We start from the raw sequence: 12,365 nt of genomic DNA, 5'->3' as shown, positions 1-12,365 counted from the left end.
TAATCTTTAAAAGTAATAGGGGATTAAATTGATCTGAGGCATGTGCTCACTGTGTGTGCGCTGACTGAAGAGTAGGAGCGTGTGGGGCCCCACCAGCGGGCTGAGATGCCAGTCAAACAGTGCATAACCCCGAAGCCTCAATAATATCACTAATGCCATCGGCTCATTTGAAAACCCTGTTTGTGCAGGAAGACTTGGGCTCTCTAAGGCCCTCATGAGAGAGTGATGAGCACATCACACGTCCAGTGCGGAGGAGTTGTTCTTTAACCTTGAGAGGTTTCTGCTGTTCAGCCAGAGGCAAATGTGGAGGCTTGGTGGAGCACGACAGGCACATGGATGAAGGCCACACGAATCATCTCATGTAGAAAAAGATGAATAAATAAACAGTACAATTCTGCCTCTGATTTTCGCACTGGAGTTAGAGTGTTATACATGCTCTGCACATTTCTGTGCCTGACGTCTAGATGTACGCGGTGCCCTAAAAATCAGGCTCTGGCCCTTTAAATGTAACGTGCGCCTCCACCTGCGCGCTTTCCCCGCCCCTTCACGCCGCGCGCGCTCAGGTGTTGGCGCTAAGCTCCTCCTCCCCGGAGTGCTCCGGAGCGGGCAGGAACCAAAACAGCGAGTAAGTCCTCTGAGTTGTTACTTTTACTGTTTTATGTTTTTAACTATCAACGCTTTAGTGGGTGTTTTAACAGCATTTCGATGGTTGGTCGCTTTTGGAAAAGTTCTTCCCATGTCTCGTTCTGCTTTGACTGCTACAGTTAAATGACAGGAGAAAGCTGTCTCTCACTTGAGCCCCAGACTTAACCCATTCGTGGAGAAATTAAATTAATATTTTGAGTCTGAAGTAACAGTGGTAAAAGCAAATGTCGTCAAAATCTTGTGGCAAATGTATAGTGACAGCGCTGGCTGAAATTTGTAAAGAACACATAAAGAAACTGGGGATATATTTATGGTTTTTCAGAATCTATTTTAATAAAAAACCAGGCAGCTGTATGTATTTAATGAATGAAAAAAGCTTTTCAAACAGGATTGAGTGATCACTTTCTCTTAACAATTAACTTTTATATCTGACTATGTGGGAAGCTCTTTCCAGATCTTTTCAGCAAATGAAATCTAATTATTCTTATAACAAGGCTACTCTTACTGATTATGACACAATAACTAAAAAGCACTGGGAAGTATTTCGATTATGTGTTCATCACTGTTCATTTAGCTGTTGGATGTAATACTAATAAAAATATAAAACAATTTGAACATATAAATGGCACAATACTGATAGATGGAGCACATTAAAAAAAAGCATTTTGTCCCTGATGAGTCAGATTCCAGAGCCCCTTCTTCATTATGGTAATAATCACTATGGTGGGAAAGTTGCAGAACTGCCAAAGTTGACTGATGATGTCATGTGCTGTAACGTCATAGATAGACAGGTCACAATGACTTGGACTTCAAAGCGGACACAGAGTGTGAAGAAAGGAGGGTCTGTGTGATAGCACCTCCTTCAGAAGATGCTAGAAAGGGTAATGAGACTGGTGTGCTGACATCTACATAGGCAGATTCTGAGAAATTACTTTTATTGTTATTTATTATGTTCTAAACCGTGAGTAATTTTTAAAGGGCTAATCTAAAATGATTAACCCCAGATAAACAGTAAAATATTCAGAAATGAAATAGTTCACAGTTTGTGGAGAAAAGAGTGCAGATGGTGCAATTTTCACAGGGATACATAGTGTAATCACAGCAAAATTAATTTGGGGCTGCCTTCCTGGAAAATGAAACCTTCCGTAATTGTTCCAGCACACCCCCTCTGGCCTGGATTTTCTGCTCAGCCGACATGGCTGGCTGCCTGTTATTTCTGGGTCAGTCTGCTGTCATCGGCAGGATTGACTGTTATATTTTTGCTGGGGTAATGAGACATTTTTCTAAGATTGTGCAAGGAAAAAATAGGAGTGGTGTCTCCCCTGACTTTACTAGTTCTGTTATCACCTAGACTGGAGCTGCTTTTGGACAGCTGTTACCTGTTAAACAGGAAACTCTGAACATAGCGTATGAACCTAATAATCATTTGTATTATGTATTATTATTATTGTATTAAAAAACCATAAAGCCTTAAGTCTCCATACATAGACTGGTATAGATGTGTCACCTGCAATATACTATTTCTCATATATAAGTGTATATGTATGATAGGTGCCAGTACTCTGAAGAGTAAACCATACAGTATTGTGTAATACTGACCCACTTCAAGCACCTGATACTATTCAGGTGCCAGTACTCTGAAGAGTAAACCATACAGTATTGTGTAATACTGACCCACTTCAAGCACCTGATACTATTCAGTATTCCGAAAAAGAAATTATAATATAAATAAGAATCTGTACTAAGTATTGTCGAAGTAACCAGAACTGATAATAAATTGCTAATAAGTTACAGTATTAATGCAGTTACACAACTACCTTCACCGCTTAACATTTTTGAGGTTCTTGCTTCCGGCTTGTGGTTAACTCATAACCTTAGGAATTCCTGCACACTCCTCATTGGTATGGAGTCATCTGCAGTTCGACACAGCTAAACCATATGATACTATATGCATCAGGTATTCTGCTTTCTGTATGCAGCCACATTACACAATCAGGGGGTTTTGCAGTCTAGCACTATATGAAAAACTCAACACCAGCTATGTAAATCCCGATTTATCTCACAGGACAGGACAATTTTTGGTAACGCTTTACTTGAAAGGGCACAAATAATGTAGTAGTACACTCTTACTTAATGTATTAATTAACCGGAAATGAAGTGTTAGTTACTTACTAATTCCATGTTTGTTCATCATTAATCAATCATAATGATTCATGTACTTAATGCAGTTACTATATTTGTTCATGATCTGTACTTGAGTAGTACCTGAGTTACTAAGTTACTTACGGCTCCTCAGTGAATTTTTCCTTCGCTATCATATCAGCTGGATAAATCTAAAATCATAGCTTAAGCGTACAGTGAAAAAACGATTCTCCAGCTTTATTTGGATGCCATGGGATAGACATTGTTGAGCTGCTAGAAGCGTCTGCTCATTTGCAAATATGCTAGGAAAACAGTTTTGAATGAAACCTTAATCCCTAATTCTTTTGATACCACTTGGCAGCCAACTTATTGATCAATGCTGATTTTTAGTTTAGCCCATTTATGTTGTGTTGTATTACTCACACAGTTTCTAATTTTCCTTGGGTGAAAGATGGAGAACAGGTGGAAAATGGTGGAATTCAATGTTGACTTGCCTTGCTGTGGGTCTGTGGTACATGACTAATTCACTGACTCAGATATCCATTGAGAAGATGTACCAGCTGTGGATACCATCATGCCTTGTTGGCAGCTTGCAGTAGGTCTAAATGAGACTGGCCAGGACCAGTAGGCCAGAGGTGGGACAGTGAGGCAGATATCCCACCTCAGGCATATCGATTCCAGGGGTCCGGATGAGGGACAACTGGGAAGGCTGGTGATGGCTAGGCTTGGACAGTATTACGGTAATACCGTAAAGCAGTGTTTCCCAACCCAGTCCTCAGGGACCCCAGACAGTCCATATCTTTTCTCCTTCCCAGCTTCCAACCAATCAAGAACTCAGAATACCTGCCGTGGGTATGTTGGGAGCCGGGAGAAAACAAAAATATGGACTGTCTGCGGTCCGTGAGGACTGGGTTTTGAAACACTGCCGTAAAGCATGGTATACATGCCATTATTTTCAGTTAAAAATACTCCAACCAACTTCGACAATTTTTATCGGGAAATACCGAAGTGACATTGTTTCGTAAAACATCGTCAAAATACCACATACCACAGTCTAATGTTTGGATTTTCTGACAGCATTAAAAGTTAGATACTGCCCAAGCCTAGCGCTGGCGAGAGGGGAGGGGATTGTGGCAAGATTTATCTGCGGGTCAGAGAGGGCGGGGTAAAGCTTTTTTGCCAGTAAATTTTACTGCCACTGAATAGTGTAACGGCAAATTTCTGGGACGCTGTGCATCATTTGTTGGTGTCAGGGAGCTGCTGTCAGTTTGTGTCCCAGGACGTCTCCTGTGGTAGCATGTGATACGAGCGGGAAAAGGAGACTGTCAGGTTCAGGTAATAGACGGAGCTGCTCACTTATTGTTTGTATCTTCATAAGCAGGTTGTGAATTCATCTGGAGGCAAGAAGGTAATTTGTGAAGGTAGGAGGAGAAAGAGCTCAGAACAGTTTCTTATTGGCTGCAGGCCAGAGCTCTATCTGAAAGGATAATGCTGGTGAACCTCCCCTCGCGTGAGCTTGGGTGTTGCTGCATCGCCATGGAGACGGATGGCCCGCCTGGTGCCACACATGCCTCAGGAATTCAGCTGACATTGAGCAAACTAACTTCCTTGGTTAGGGCTCAAAAGCGTCCGTGGACAATCTGGAAAGCAATGCTTTGAGTATTTCTTCTGTTTTTAAATAATTGTTTATGGTGATGCCATAATTATTTCAAAAGGTTGTCTGGTGGCTTAAAACAGATCAATGTTTCAGACTTTCTGGTGCAGTACCTAAATGAATTATGTATGCAATATAATGCAGTAGCGTTTGTTTATTCTTAAATATTCTGTGCGAAGGTATCTAATACAGAGTTAAACTCTCACTGTTCCACAAGTCATCCAGTTAGTTTTACATTTGACAACGCCTCAACTGTCTGTACACTTAGCCAGGACATGGCTGCCTGGATGGAAAAATTCCAGTAGTTATTTAAAATTCTTACTCTATGAAAACTACAAAATGTAGCATCAAGATTCATTATTTAGAAAAAGGCATGAAAGGAGAACATGTTCCTTAATTTACACGTGACTTTAACCACAGCTGATAATATAATATTGACAGCAACCCCTAACGTCTGATCGTGGTCTTGAACAGCATGCATTAAGGCCGTCCTACAAACCATCTGAAAGGGAAAAGTACATAACATACCAACTTCCATCATTTACTTCATGTACTATGATAATAATACTTTTGTTCATTTCTTTGGGGAAATTCTCTTTTTGCCTACCCCATCTTGCTCTCCATGAGGCACACGTGGGTGCGGGCGAGCTTTGGGGAAGGGCAGCCCCCCTGCAGCGATGCCCGTGGAGCTGGGTGTTAAGGGCCTGGATCAAGGGCCCACAGACACATGCCTGTTAAGTTGAAGCCAAGCTTGAACGGGCGACTTTCTGATCACAAGCGTGGAGGTTTAGCCCGTGGAGCCACACATTGTCTATGTGCAGCCTGTTAGGTTTTCAGTGAGGTACTGATTGTTTGGAAAAGATATATACATGAAATCTGGTTAGTGCAGTTGAAACAATAAAGAACAATTTTGGGTGTTTCCTGAAAACAATTCCTAGCACTAAACTGCAATGTAAGTTCCTGTTACTGGATTCCTCCAGGAAACACATTGCTTTCATCCATAAAATCAATGGTTCCTCGTCCTTTCTGTAGAGGGTTCCCTGTAAGCCTCAGAGTGGATGGCCAAGTGTCCTCAACGCGTAGCTTTTAATGACCAAAGTCCATGCAGTCTCTGCAGTTGGGTGATGTTCCCGTTTATTACAAATCTTCAGTTCACATAAAAAGGGACTTTTATCTTTAGCATACAACACTTGTGCTGTATAATGTGCTGGCGGCGTGCTCTTTGTAATGTGCTGTCTACAGTGCTACACTAAGAACCATGTTCCCTCCGCCATCCACCCCATCCGAGCGGAAAACACCCATTAATTCCCACCTGTCCTCGCGAGACCTTATACCCACCTATCCTCACGTGACCATATACCCAGCTATCCTCACGTGATCAAACCACCCCGTGCAATACACGCCCAGTGACCAAAATTCATACCTAACCCTAACCCTAACCACAAAGTTATAAATGGCTCACACATTTTCCTCATCAGTTTTATGAATTTGTTCTAATCTTCTTTAAGATATCTTCTGCAGTAATTCTGCAGTGATTTAATATTTATTATAACTGGGAGGCTTGTTGAATAACACTGATTTCAGTGTCTTTGTTTATGAATGACTGTCAGACTCGCATAAAATGAAGACCAAACTAAATGAAAGGTGCAGCCCACCCACTGGAAACAGGAACAGGCATTAAAGCGCTGTTGCGGCCAGAGGTGAGATACCAAGACAGTAATATTAGGATATTAGGAATGGATGGTGCTCTGGCCAGGTGCACTGGCGGTACTGTGATTCAGCTTGGCAAGGTGATACAAATCGAGCAATGTCTGCCGTTAGTGACCCTGTTTGACTTTTGGGTTTATTTTTCCAGTTAACCAAGTTCTGAAAAAATGTAGAAGTTCTGCATTAAATAAGAAAGATAACAAAGAACCTAGTTGACATGAGGCTGGTGTCGCCATTTCAGGAGCAAGAATCCAGTGACTGTGATCATCAGTGATAATTTAGCTCAGTCACCCTCATTAGCGAAATACGCATTATTTTGTATATTCTGTTTTGTTTTGTCCCAAATGGCCAAAGTTCTAATGGCTTTTTAAATTTTCTTTCTTCTCATTCCTGCCCCAGTTTGTTCCGTGTTTGTGTGTCTGTGCCATCTGCATGAAACCTTAAAGGGGCCATAATACCCCTGAGAAAAACATGGCCTTCCCCGAATTGACAAGGCCCCCTTCCCTGAGTCACGTGGCACCTTTTTCCTCATTGTCCCCAGACGCTGTCATGATCCGTAAATGCCACTTTATAAAATGTTATTTGCTTAGCCTTCTCCCAAAAAAAAAAACAACAGAAATAGACAAGCTGCACCGTTTTTACACATATTTATTTTGACCTGTTTTTACTTATCATTTCATTTCAAAATAGAAGAGTACCCAAAATACCCAGAATGAGAAATAGACATGTAATGTTGTCGACGTGTTACTTGGCTGCCTTTGTTCTTGAAGGCAGGGGACATTCTACAAGTTGCATGATCTGGGAAACAGCAAACCATCAGCCTTATTTCTCCCCAGGACAGCAATGCATCAGCCTCATTTCTCCCCAGGACAGCAAACCATCAGCCTTATTTCTCCCCAGGACAGCAAACCATCAGCCTTATTTCTCCCCAGGACAGCAAACCATCAGCCTTATTTCTCCCCAGGACAGCAAACCATCAGCCTTATTTCTCCCCAGGACAGCAAACCATCAGCCTTATTTCTCCCCAGGACAGCAAACCATCAGCCTTATTTCTCCCCAGGACAGCAAACCATCAGCCTTATTTCTCCCCAGGACAGCAATGCATCAGCCTTATTTCTCCCCAGGACAGCAAACCATCAGCCTTATTTCTCCCCAGGACAGCAAACCATCAGCCTTATTTCTCCCCAGGACAGCAATGCATCAGCCTCATTTCTCACACGCTCTATGGAACGACAGTGTCAAGCGACATCATGACACACATGTGCCTTGAAGTGTGAGCTTCCCTGCAGAAACACAGACGGAAGAACCTTAAGCATTGAGTGCAGGCAGGAAAATAACAAGCAGAGTCGTCTGCTTTCACTATGCTTGGCACCTTAATGGCGCCTGTCGACACCCCTGTACCGGATAAGGGCTGGGAGAGATGGAGAGATGGAAAGATAGAGAGGTGGAGAGATGGATATTCTCATTTGGCATTTTTCTCAGCTGCGTAAGTGTTCCCAGCTTTGCCTGAGAATCGTTCTGACATCAGGGTTAAAGTTTTAAACCCTGACCAAAATCATACCATCCATCCATCCACTCATCCACTCATCCATCCATCCAGTACAGGGTCACTGGGTGTTCGGAGCCTTTCCCAGGCAGCATAGGGCCATGCAGGCAGGCGTCTTGGATCGGAAAGCATCCATCAAAGAATACAAATTATTTGTCTGAGTTTAGTATTCTTGCTTACAATGCAATTAATAATCTTAATTCCACATGTCAATTTATTTAAATGACAGTTAACAGAATAATGACACGCCATGACTTGAAAAGACATTGTGCAAAACACAGTCATGAATAACAGTATCCTGATATTTAATTAAGTTATAATTATAGTGAATGTGTTTTTTCATTGAGGCAGTGGCTCAGTCAAGACCAATAACAGTGTTAATGCTCAGTTAAACTGGAATGTTATTGGCATCAAATCATTGCAGACATATCTAATTAGTTGAATTGATAAAAATGTAACAATTACTAGGATAGTTTCTTCCCATCTATCACTCTATTCTTTTTTGCTTATATAATTTGTGAGTGCTTTTTGTTATTGGTACATGCAGTTAAATTTAACACCCATCCTAATAATAATGTCATTGTTTCAAGTTTTAAATGGATCCTTACAGGTGCTCTCGGATGTTGGGTGATTATAAGCTAACCTACCTTCTCACTCTCTACTTTTAACTATGCAGACAAATGTTGTCTTTCTTCAGTTTTTTTTTTTCTAATTTCTATTCACCTAAAAAAATCTTTTTTTAGGATTACATTTATATGACATCAAGAAGTACTGTGCAATAATCAGCATTGAGACTGCAGGGATCCTCTAATATCAGAGATGTCAGTGTAATGCGTCACATGCAGTGATGAATTCACCACTGCCCCAGATAGATGTTAGCGTGTCGTAAAGTGTAGAGGACGTGTTCATTGTGGAGGTTTGGGCCATCACTGAGTCTTCTGAAGAAATTGTTACCAAATTAAATAAGGAGAGTCCTTTAATTGAGAACTCTTAGATATATGTTGAGAAGCAATACCAGACTGTGGAAACTGTGGAGATTGTTGGCGGCCTCGTCATCTTCGTGACTCCTGCCAGCCCTCGACATCCTAAGAGGTGTGAGCTGACGTGAGCACAAAGGAGGGATTTGGGCAGGAGCTAGCAAGGCCCACCTGAACACTGAGTAGCTGCCCGGCGACATACTTTGTGGGCTGTGTTCCCCGTGGTTACTTAAATCAGTCAGCATTGCGACACATCACACCAGAATGCAATAGCAGATGCGGGCTGAGAGTGTCTTATCAAAGGGTCTATTTTACCACATTTCCCAGAAGAAAAGCTCCCTCTTTTCTAGAGCAGACATTCTAGATCTGTACTGATAATATGATGCAGAGAAGCAAGACTTACTGCTGAGACAATGCAGTGGCATCTGAATGCTTTTGCAGACTACACAGACGGTATGTGCAGTGTAGATACTCATCAGGTACTCTGCCACATCCCCTCCCTTCCTACCCATAACACTGAGTTCTGTGTCATTCATTCTCACGTCATCTTTCTTTGTCACATATGTTCAGCCCACAGTGTGTATATTAGATTTGGGATTGCTGCATCATAAGATTTATCACAGTGAGTCTGTAATACACGACCTGGCAAGTAAATGATCAAATAAGGTAAAAAAAAAAAAAAACACACTTGTGATCCATCAGTTGTCGCTGAGTCAGATGTCATCACTCTCAGCGTTCTCATACAGCCAGGGTGCAATTTTGGTTTTATTTTAAGTAGCTTTTTAAATTGATGTTTCAAACAAAAATGTAGGTGCCAAGTTGGACAGTGTAAGACATTTAATTGTGAGGCAGAATGTTCTATAAAACACCAGGGCCGTGAAGTTATATCTATGCAATAAAGTAATAAATGAAATAAACGTTAATACACAACAAAATTGATTTTTTATTATAAATATTTAAAATGTATCCATCTTCCAACTATCCCAGGCAGCACAGGACAGAAGGCTGGGGTGTGCCCTGGATGGGATGCCCAACAAATAATTAACATGAATAAATAAATGGATGTTTGTGAATTAAGCATGAAAAGCTAAAGAAAACAACTTTAAATGTAAAACTGTGGATATCTGGCTGCTTCAGTGAGAATCAGCTGATTTTGTTTGCTCTTTGGATGTCCTTAACCCAGTGGGATATAAGAAAAAATCATTATCCAACAAGTCGGCAAAATTAAATGTTATTATGACCACGATATTGATACTAAATGTCAGACACTAATAAAATGTAAATGTCATTATCTGACAATGTGGTAACATTTATGTTTAGGGACTATGTAGACAAAATACTTTCAAAAGACTTGCCAAATACTACTTCATAAGAAGAACTATTGGTCCATATTCTTTTTAAATAATATTTTTAATCAATCCAGTGATAATTCCTGCCACTTTTACCCACCTCCTTTAAAAACGACTTTACTGAAAGTTTTCTTTACTTGAATTCTCTCATTTTATTAATGTTTGTCATTTTGGCGTGAGTGTACAAACTGTTTGTAATGGATTTATTATGATGAAGTCATCTGTCATTATAAGAAGAGCGTATAACTTTGAGGAATGCCCGGTCTTGTTGAGAAATGCCCGGTCTTGTTGAGGAATGCCCGGTCTTGTTGAGTAATGCCCGGTCTTGTTGAGTAATGCCCGGTCTTGTTGAGGAATGCCCGGTCTTGTTGAGGAATGCCCGGTCTTGTTGAGGAATGCCCGGTCTTGTTGAGTAATGCCCGGTCTTGTTGAGGAATGCCCGGTCTTAAGAGACAGCTGGTTCCGGAAAGCCAGCTCTCGTCTAACAGGGCCTACGAGTAACCAGAAGTGTCTAATTAGTCTCATGTTATGATAATTATACAACTAACAGGTTTTACATGCCTCAACTCTAGCTTAGGAAATGGTGTAGTGTTTAAATGAAATTCGTTAATTTAGGTTTCATTACAGATCTCACATGCTGTATATTAGAACTTTCTTAGTCTTAAAAGGTATTTTGGTAGATATTTGTGCATAATGACATATCCTTATGTTAGAGAAGGGTGCTGTGTCCTCAGAGTATCCTGGAAAGGTGGATGTCATTAGTGGAATTAACTTTAATATTTCATCACTGTTTGGGAGAAAAGCGAAGCAGGCGGGCAGCTAAAACGCGTTTGTAGTTCCATCCTAGTGAAAAGTCGTCCGCGAAGGACTTACTTTGAGGGACTCGGAAACGGCTTGATCGTGCTCACTGGCACTTGGCTTTCAAACTGCGTGTTTACAAATCTCATTAGAACCCATCTTCTGCTGGTTAATCGCATTAATCAAGCGCTGGATTCCTGCCTAGCGCCCAAGGCCTACAGTACAGTATGGCCCTCCCGTGACCCTGGATAGGACGAGCGGTTTCAGAAAATGGATGGATGGAATTGGTGGAGTGATAACCACTGACAGATCCTGACATAAAAAGAAGACATAGAAGATCAAGCAGGAAGCATGACATAGGCCTGTCTTTCGGTGTCTTTGCATACCAACAATCCGCACTTCACGGTTCCAAGTCCTGTTACATCCTGGAAAAACATCTGCCTTTTCCTTTGTATTTACAAACTGTACCACAGTTTAACTGTTAAACCAATTAGAAGTTTATAAACCCTACTTTGTCTGAAAGGCAGACAATATTTAATTTTTTTAAATTAAATAGTGATTCACATATCAATTAAAAAGGAGAGTGATAGATATTGACAGGCTCTGCGGGTAAATAAAATGGCCCCTGTAGTAAAATGGGAGCTGCTGGTGACTCCAAAAGGAAGTAGGAAACACAAGAAGATGCTCTCTGTTATCAGCATTAGTCATGCAGCATAAGCACGAGGATGTGTTTCAGGGAGAATCGGGCACTTATGGCCAGCACTCTCCTCTTTCGTCACATAGACGGGACCCGTGATTTGAGTCACTGCAGACTACAGCTTTGCTAAGTTCAGTTTTATCTTGCAGTTGCGCAGGTTTGGTATGAGATCCAGACTGACACTGAGCTTTGTCCCAGCATAGCTTTGTGCTTGAGAGGTGATGTTTTTATTGTTAACGTGGCACCATTTCGTTAATCATGATATTGTACAACAGCCGCAAGTATGTTCCGCCTCACTTTGACAAAGAGCATTACACCCCCATTGTCCTGTTATTTTGGGGGCATTTACAGTAGAATCTTCGTGCTGTTCAACATTTTAAGGACCCTAACAATTAAGTTTTGAATCCCTGGATTTAAACACCTGCTTCCTAAGCATCCCAATGTTAATTAGACAACTGTGATTAAGAATCTCTATTTACTCTGGAAGTTGGAACCTGAGAAGCCGGTTTGTGGGAAAGATGTTTAGATTTGTCTAGAAAATCAGCTAAGTCATGGTGTGGAAAGGATTCCCTTCCATGAGAGAAGCTGAAATGAAGCAGAAAGTCTGAAAGAGGCTGACATACGCTTCCATCTTGAATGCCAGCCTGAAACATGTGCCACAAATAATACAAGGAATGTCAAATAAGATTTAGCAGAATGAACATTTTACCTTTATCAAAACTCAGCAAGTTTAATGCACATAAACTGTCAATTAATTGGAGAAAATCATTTACAAGCAGGGTTTAATATACTGTAGACAGAGCCTCCTTATGTCCAAATCACACCTTACCAGAGCACAGCTCCGCCTCCT

General features: G+C 41.2%; 1 protein-coding gene across 2 annotated transcripts in view; it reads left to right on the top strand.

Moving 5' to 3' along the window:
• Nucleotides 1-537: 537 nt before the first annotated feature.
• The window catches only part of atp10b (ATPase phospholipid transporting 10B), a 65,904-nt gene continuing 54,076 nt past the window's right edge, over nucleotides 538-12,365 (top strand). The window contains exon 1 of one of the 2 annotated variants that reach the window (XM_072717712.1): nucleotides 538-625. The gene's annotated coding sequence lies outside the window, so the exon portion shown is untranslated. The remainder of the gene's footprint in view (nucleotides 626-12,365) is intronic. The other variant, XM_072717714.1, reaches the window with a different exon arrangement.

Source organism: Paramormyrops kingsleyae, chromosome 10, assembly GCF_048594095.1.
Source record: "Paramormyrops kingsleyae isolate MSU_618 chromosome 10, PKINGS_0.4, whole genome shotgun sequence".
Taxonomy (NCBI): domain Eukaryota; kingdom Metazoa; phylum Chordata; class Actinopteri; order Osteoglossiformes; family Mormyridae; genus Paramormyrops; species Paramormyrops kingsleyae.
Note: the sequence above shows the minus strand (reverse complement) of the source record. Positions and strands in the feature narration are given on the sequence as shown.